General features: G+C 49.8%; 1 long non-coding RNA gene across 1 annotated transcript in view; it reads left to right on the top strand.

The window, feature by feature from the left end:
* Window positions 1-219: 219 nt before the first annotated feature.
* Window positions 220-8,724, top strand: part of LOC104986396 — a 10,605-nt gene continuing 2,100 nt past the window's right edge. Inside the window, exons 1-2 of the long non-coding RNA XR_825033.1 lie at window positions 220-419; window positions 2,069-2,167. This is a non-coding gene — a long non-coding RNA (uncharacterized LOC104986396). The remainder of the gene's footprint in view (window positions 420-2,068; window positions 2,168-8,724) is intronic.

Here is an 8,724-nt window from a genome sequence, read left to right on the forward strand (position 1 = left end):
TTTCCTGCTCCGGTTTTCCCAATCCAGGGGGCTTCCACTTTGGAAACGACGGGTGAGGCTTGGCTCTTTCCCGGGCAACTTCCAAAAAAGTCTGCGAAAGCTAAACAAAACTCAGAACCTGATACTCTGCTGATACACTACTGAGCAGACCCTTAGGAGGAACAAATTGCTCAGTCAGACGGAAAAGTCGTTATTACTCAGAGCTCCTTCCTGCTTTCACTTTCCTTACCTGGAAAAGGGCCATTGGTAATAACTGTTCCGCCGCTGCGGGTTGGCTGGGAGGATTAAGTGAGCTCCTGTGTGTGTGAAGCCTTTGCAACCGTGGGAGTGTGTGACTCTTCCTCTCAGAGAGGGGCTAGCTTCAGGCCCCGCCCAGCCTGGGGCCAACCCGGCACACACCCTCTGTGGCCGTGGCAGAGGTAAGAGGGTCTCCTGGGACATTCCTGAGCCCAGCCTGGCTTCAGCCCGAGAAGCTAGTCCTTCTGTGTTGAGAAGAGCCTGGCTGGCCTCCGGGCCTGTGGGGAAGGGAGTTTTTAGAGAAGGAAATGGTTGTGGTGAGACAGGATGATGGAGCAACTTCTCTCGGGGATCTGAGTGGAAAGCCCCTCTGTCCTGGTGCCCTCTCATGGTGGGATGTGGGGTGAGTGCGGGGGCCGGGCCCATCCTCCTCACTGCCAGAAAGTACCTGGTGTTCGCCAAGTGCTGAGGTAGGGCAACAGCAGGTCTCAGCTGATGGAGCTTGGGGCCAGCCCCTGGCCGTCTCTGGGCCTCAGAATCTTCGTTTCCCCAGAGACGTTTCCCAGGGTCACCCAGAGGCTGCTCCCACCACCCCTCGAGCCTCTATCCTGCCACTCTATGGGACAGCCCAGGGAAATAGCCGTTGACCTTAGACCCTGATTTTCTGGGTGACGGGAGGTTGTTTCCCCTCCCTGGGTCTCAGTATGCAGTCAGGTTGCATCTGGTTCCTCAGTGGCATCATCTTGAACCAAAGATACAGCGGCCAAGACAAGTATTTTGGAAACTCTGGGCTTGAGGACTGTAGAAAGGCCTGGTTCTGTGGAGAGATGAAAAAACACTCAGGATGTTTGGAGGGCTTGATCACTATTTACTGAATAGCTTGGAAAAGACCCAACCTTCCTGTGTTTCTACTTCCTCATGGGCAAAATGGGGACCTTCCCCTCTGGGCCTCTTATTCTTTCTCTGTAAGGTAGGAGGGGGATGGGCTCCAAGTGATTCTCTTCTTCCCAGCTGTGACCCCAGGCACACACTTCACTTCCCTGTGTTAGTTTCTTCATCGGCCCAATGGGGAGGGGTAAATATTGTGGACAGGGAAGAAATATGGTGAACAGGGAAGAAAGTGGGCACTGATGTGGGCACAGTCTGGCTTCATCTCCCCTACTCCCTGAGGAATCTGGCGGTGCTGTTTCCATGGTGCTTACTGGGAGTGACATTTTTTTTTTTTAAGAATTAAAAAAATTATATATTTGGCTGTACCAGTTCTTAGTTGCAGCACGCATAATCTTTTATCTTTGTTGTGGCATGCAAATGCTTTCTTGGTTGCAGCATGTGGGATCTAGTTTCCTGACCAGGGATTGAACCCAAGCGCCCTGCATTGGGAACTTGGACTCTTAGCCACTGGACCACCAGGGAAGGTCCTGGAAATGACTTCTGGAATCATCTCTCTGAGGATCTGTTACAGACCTGCAGTGGCTCTCCACTGCCAGAAAGGAATCAAGGACCAATCTCAGCCTCCATTCCAAACCTCCTACCACTCATACCTAATTCTTCCTGCTCTCCAAGACATACCAACAGCCTTCCCCAAACAAACCTTTTACTTTTCCTTCTCCAGACCTTTACTCATAATTTCAGGGTCCCTGCTGTGCTTGTCGTCTTCCCTTTAGATTTGCAGTTCTTCCAGCTGTCCTTCAAATTAGGGAAGGATACCCCCATGTACCCAGGAGCTGAAGCCTGGAACCTGTCATGTTTTATCCTCCACTTCTTTTCTCTCACCACCCACCTTTATACTAGCCCCAGCCCATGAAGATTCTGTTCTCTGTGTCTCTCGTAGGTACCCCAGGACCTTGTGGGACATGGGGGGACTTTACTGAATAGCCGGCACACACACCTTTTCTATGCTAGGCCCTGTGCTCACTTTGGAGGTACAGAGGTGGGTGCATCTTTATTCCTTAGGGGTTCCAGGCTGGTGGGGAGAGAGTCACGTAACCGCTCTCTTGGACTTGCCTCTTCTGTTCCTTTACCATCTGAGCCTCTACACGGTAGAACGCAGTGAGACCTATAAACATGGGTTGACAAGAACTGAATTGGCTCAGTGGGGGAAGCCCGTTGGATCTCTGTTTTGCCACCTGCATAATGGTGTGGAACTGATTTGAAGAAGGGAAGATTGGGGGCTTTTCCAGTTCCAACAATCTTGAAAGCAATGACTCTCTAGGTCAGGGAGCAGGAGGTGGGGAGGGAGACAGAGGCACAGCTGTTTAGACATCTGATGTGAGCAAAGGAGGTCCTGCTCCTGCTGGCCAGTTCCTTTGGAGCCCCAACCCCCTTGTCCTCACCTGGTCACCCAAGAGGGCGTGGAACCCTTTGTAAAGCCTTGCCTAAAACAGAGAAGCTGTTGTTTAGTCCTTCCCCAAGCCCCGCTTGGTTATCTCTGGCTGGCCCATGGCCTGACCTGGCTGGTAACTGGCTGCTTCTTTCCAGCTGGCATGAGGCTGGAGATCAGGCTGGGAAAGGAGAGCCCTGGATCTCTGCCCAGAGGCTGCTGTGGCAATGTGTTCTCGAGTCAGATAGTCCTGGGATCGAACCTGAGCCCTACCACTGTTTAGCTGTGAGGATGTGATAATTTTATGTGCCAATTTGACTGGATCACAGGGTGTCCAGATAGCTCCAGACTTGAACTAGAATTAAACCATAGCTCCCCTGGGCCTCCAGTTTGCTGATTCACCCTGCAGATCCTGGGACTTGCTGGCCTTCATAACCGCACAAGCCAATTCTTTACAAAAAAAATCTCCTATATATGCGTGTGTGTGCTAAGTCACTTCAGTAGTGTCTGATTCTTTGCGACCCCATGGACTGTAGCCCACCAGGCTCCTCTGTCCATGAGATTCTCCAGGCAAGAATTCTGGAGTGGGTTGCTATGCCCTCCTCCAGGGGATCTTCCCGACCCAGGGATTAAATTTGTGTCTCTTTATATATCCTGCATTGGCAGGTGGGTTCTTTACAACTAGTATCACCTGGAGAGCCCCATATATATATGTGTGTGTGTGTGTGTGTGTGTGTGTATACACACACTTATAATAAATCTTATATAGATATAAGTATAAATATTTACATATAAAAATATAAGTGTGGCAATATACATATCTCCTATTAGTTCTGTTTTCCTGACTAATACTGAGGCTTTGAGCAATTTGCTTCCTTACTCTAAGTCTCTATTTTGAAACTTGTGAAGAATTGAAATAAGCATTTCTTGCTTAAGTACCACTTCCCTACTTTAGAAGTTTTGTTATTTACTGAAAAGAACTCCAAATCTTCTTAGTAAGCTTTTCAGCACTGTTTGCCCTGCCGTGACTCCCTTGGACTGCAAGGAGATCCAACCAGTCCATCCTAAAGGAGATCAGTCCTGGGTGTTCATTGGAAGGACTGATGCTGAAGCTGAAACTCCAATACTTTGGTACTTTGGCCACCTCATGCGAAGAGTTGACTCACTGGAAAAGACCCTGATGCTGGGAGGGATTGGGGGCAGGAGGAGAAGGGGACAACAGAGGATGAGATGGCTGGATGGCATCACCGACTCGATGGACATGAGTTTGAGTAAACTCTGGGAATTGGTGATGGACAGGGAGGCCTGGCGTGCTGCAGTTCATGGGGTTGCAAAGAGTCAGACACGACTGAGCGACTGAACTGAACTGAACGGAACTGACTGCCTTGCCAAGACTCATTTGCCCATCCCTGACTGGACTCTGGCTCTAGCTGGATGTCATTCCCTCTCCAGGCCCCCTGCCTTTGCACCAGCTGTTCCTGCCTTTGAAATGCACATATTCTCTTTTGTCTACTTGGTAAACTCTCACACCTCCCTCAGGGCCCATCTCCAAGGTGTCCTCCTCTCAAGACCTTCTCTTTCTCCCTCAGGAGTTGTCTGTACCCTCAGAGCGCCCGGCACACCCTGTGGCCGTCACACTAACCATGCCATGTTGGTCTGTGTGTCTGTCTACCCAGACTGTGAGCCCCTCAGAGGCATGATGTTAAACCACTCATCTCTGTACCAAACAGGTGGTGTTTTCCCTGGTTTGTGTCAGTTCAATGTTTTTCAGTTTACCAAGTACTTTCAGATCCATGATTTTACTTATTTATTTGGCTGTGTTGGGTCTTCGTTGCAGCATGCAGGATCTTTAGTTGTGGCATGTGGGATCTAGTTCCCTGACCAGGGATTGGACCCAGGCCCCCTGCATCGGGAATGCAGCTTCTTAGCCACTGGACTACCAGGGAGGTCCCAGACCCAGGATTTCACTTAAACTCCTAGCAAAGCAGGGAAGGAGGCAGAGTCAGGATGAAGGTCTCCAGTTCATCCCACCTCCCCAGACAAGGCTTTTTCAGAAAGGAGTAGGGAGTAGGGGCTGGTTATTTGGCTTCTAAGGCCTGCTGCTCAGCAGGAGTTGGAAAGGCAGGGCCAGCGTGGGTGGTGGGGGCGGGGGGGAGGGTGCAAGGGCAGATGGAGGCCCCAGGACAGGATAAGGTCTGATTCCAGATGTGTGCTTCTCTAAGGGGATTTGGATTTAATTTTTCCATCTTCAGTCTCTTTGGCGCCGTAAGATGAAGCTCTGAGGGCCAGTGTGGAGCATAAGACCATCAAGGAATGCGTGCTCTGGGGATGAAAAGAACTGAAGCAACTCCATAGATACACAGCAAATACATGCAAACACTTCAACTGTTACCATGATTCTGACAAGTGATATGTTATTGTTTGAACCCCGTCACCAGGGTCCACAGTATTCAAAGACTCCTCATTAAAACCCCAAAAGATCCATCTGTAATGGTCTAGAGGTCTTCCCACTGGGACCCAGAGGCCCCTGAATGGGGATGATATCCCCTTGGGATCCAAAGATACTCATCCCTCTTCAGGGCTTGAGGGCGCTGTGCTCCAGGGCTTAGAGCTTACTACAGTTTACAGGTCTTTCTGAAGGTGGTGCCTGTGTGCCCTAGAGGCCTGTCCAGCCCTTGCTTACACTCCATTTCATTCAGCAGCAGTTCTGTTTGAAACATCAAGGGCAGAAAGAATCATGGTCCAAGTGTTTGCTCTGAGCTCAGGGCTATCAGTAAGGGAGGTTCCTGGGCACGCTAAGCCCAGGAACATGGACTTAGCATGGGGCTGCCCCAGAGCTGAAAATATTTCTTAGCAGCTCTCATGTCCCTCAAGGAAGTTGTTTTCCAGGAAAGCCCCTTGGGTGTCTGTCATTCCAGGGATGGGCTGGTCCAAGGCAAAGCTGGGAAAGACAGCATCGAATTTCCTCTGTGATCTCATCGGGTATCTCAGAGCCCAGACATGTGGGTTCTTGCCCTAGATCTGACTCGCTGTGTGGACTTGGGTGAGTCACTTGGACTCCCTATGTTTCAGCTTGCCTCTAAATGGGCAGGTGGGCCCTACCTCAGGGAGGATCCAGCAAGATCAAAGATATGGAAATTCTTTACTGGTGACATCTGAATAATTAGAGAAAAATCCTGACGGGAGGAGGACTGTGAGACAGTGGACCTGGAGTCAAATCCCCTTTGTGAACAGAGGACCTGGGACAAGTCATTTGGGACTTGGTAACATTCTCCCCACTCCTGCTTCAATGAGTAAGCCAGCAACTCTGCTTCCTCAGGCTCAGACTGCAACATTACTTCTCAGGAATGCCTTCTCTGTCTGCCCGGAGAGGTCAGCTCCCTCTTATAAAGTTCTCCAGCTACATGTATTTTTCATTTATTTATTAATTTATTTTTAAATTTTTGAATTAATTTTATTATTTTTTGTTGCAAAAATTTTTTCACTATGTTTTTTTAATCAGAGGGTAATTGCTTTACAGTGTTGTGTTGATTTCTGCCGTACGACAACTCAAATCAGTCATAATTATATATATCCCCTTCCTCTCGAGCCTTCCTCCCCCTTCCCATCCCACCCTTGAATTAATTTTTAAAATTGGATTATGGTTGCTTTACACTATTGCGTTAGTTTCTGCTGTATAGCAAAATGAGTCAGTTATACATACAGGTATATCCACTTTTTTTTTAAGGTTCTGTTCCCGTATACGTCACTACAGAATATTGGAGAGAGTTCCCTGTGCTATTCAGTAGGTTTTTATTAGTTACCTGTTCTATATATAGGAGTGTGTGTATGTCAGTCCCGATGTCCCAGTTTATCCCTCCCTTTCCCCTCTGGTAACCACAGATTTGTTTTCTACATCTGTGACTCAACTTCTGTTTTGTAAATAAGTTCATTTGCATCATTTTTAAAGATTCTATGTATAGGTGGATATTATACGATGGTTGTCTTTCTCTGACTTACTTCACTTACTATGGTAATTTCTAGGTCCATGCATGTTGCTACAAATGGCATTATTTTCATTCTTTTTTTATGGCTGATGTGTTTTTCTAAACAACCAAAACAACAGTAAATAATTAATTATCAGCATGCTCCCCCGTTTAGCATTTGTTCTCCCAGCCAGACTGTGAGCTCCTTGCAGGCATCCTGTCTGGCTCCTTCTCCAGAGATTAACATGGGGACTGACCCACAGGTGCTTAAAACTGTCTCTGCACCACCTGGTGGCTTTGAGCCTCAGCTGCCTCACTGGACTGCCAAGGAAACCTAGAAGATAGAGGATGAAGCTCCCAAGGATGAGGTGCTTGAGATAATTGGGCTGCTCTGTGAAGGGCTTTGTCTGAGATTGGAGGGGATGGAGTGCCCTGAACAGGAGGGCAGGGTGACTTTTGGCCTTGGAAGGGAGGAGGAACCGGCCACCTGGGGCTCCAGAGGCTCCTTCCCAGCTGCTCACGAGGCCTGTGTGTGGGCTCTGCTTCTGGCCGAGGAGTCTTCAGCTGCGCCTTGGCAGCCTGGGACTCGGTGCGGCCCCATGCTGCCTCCCACCTGCCCCTTCAGCCCCATTTCCTTGAACACATACACACTCCCCTCCCCACCACCTGCCATATGATGCTCACCTTTTCCTCAACGGACCAGTCTTTTCTGCCTCCAGGCCTTTGCACAGGTTGTTGCCTCAATAGGAACGCACCCCACCCCCTTCTTGACCTGGAAGATGCAGGGTGCAGTTCCCTGTTCTTCCTATTTGGAGGCCCTCCCGGTCTTTGCAGACAGAGGCAGCTGCTCCCTCCTTGGAGCCCCACAGGTATCCTTCTCTCTATGCAATACAGTACCTACCACACTGGGCTGCAATTGATTTTACTGTCTGTCCCCCAGTCCCACAACTAACTGGGAACTGCTTGGAGGCAGGAGTCAGCTCAGGCCTGCTCTGTGGCCTCAGTATAGAGCACAGGGCCTGGCACTAAGGAGAGATCCTAAGTAACGTGAGGGTCAGCTTTCCTGGCAGAAGAGATGACTCTGTGGTACTCCCAGTGCCCTGCCCATCACAGGCCACGTAAGGAAGGGGCAAGTTTTACTCATTCACCTTCTAGGAAACTGAGGCCCACGGAGGGGTAGGGATTTGCCCAAGATTCCATAGCACATCAGTGACCAAGCTGGGCTCCTAATGCTGGGTCCAACACTATGGGCTCTAGCAGCCTTGTACAGTGTCCTGGCTTTAAGCCAGGGTGTCTGGAGGCCCCTGGGGCCCAGGCCCCGCAGCTGCCCAGGCCATACTGGCTCAGCCGTTCTGGCTGGGCTGTCGGCCAACTGCAGCACGAGGCTCTGGATGCCTCTGCCAAAGGTCACTGTCAGCAGTTTGGGGAGGTGGCCAGGTCACTTCCCTCTGAGTGGCTTGGATACAGCAAGGCCTGGAGCACTGTCTCCACTGGACTCTGGGCTCTGGGGATGGCCTTCCAGCTGGACAGTATCCTCCTTGCCAGCCTGATTAGAACTTGATTAAACCTGAGGTAAGAGTCCAAAGTTGAATATGCACTCGGCAAACCTCATTAACATAGCATTATTATTATTGCTGTGATGCTAGTGAGAACCCATATAGCACAGAAACTGAAAGCACAGGCCCTGAAGTGTGCCACCATGGTGCAAATCCAGGCTTTACCACTTACCAAGTAAAGCAAGGTACTTAACTTCTTTACACCTCAGTTTTTCAGTCTTTGAAAGAGGGTCCTGGGAGAATGGGATCTGTATAAGGTAATTAGCATGGAGCCGAACAGAGTGATGACTGAGTGTTAACAGTATTGAGTGGCCCAAATCCCTGGACTAACAGCTTCCTCTCGGGCTTCTATATCCCCTCTCCCCTCTACACTGAAATGCAAACTGGGACTTCCCTGGCTGGGGCCCAGTGCAGGGGGCCCAGGTTTGATCCCTAGTCAGGGAACTAAGATCTTGAATGCCTTGCTCTGGGGCCTAAAAAACAGAATCCCTCAAACTGACCATGTCACTCTGTTCGTTTGAAGATCTTCAATAACTGACTCTAGGATGTGTATGTGTCTAAACTCCTTGACATGAGGGTGAGGTCTGCTGCTCCTTGGCCCCGGCCTGCCTCCCTAGCCTCATCTCCCATATTCAGCCCTCCCACC

Source organism: Bison bison, unplaced genomic scaffold (genome assembly GCF_000754665.1).
Source record: "Bison bison bison isolate TAMUID 2011002044 unplaced genomic scaffold, Bison_UMD1.0 scf7180017864068, whole genome shotgun sequence".
Taxonomy (NCBI): domain Eukaryota; kingdom Metazoa; phylum Chordata; class Mammalia; order Artiodactyla; family Bovidae; genus Bison; species Bison bison.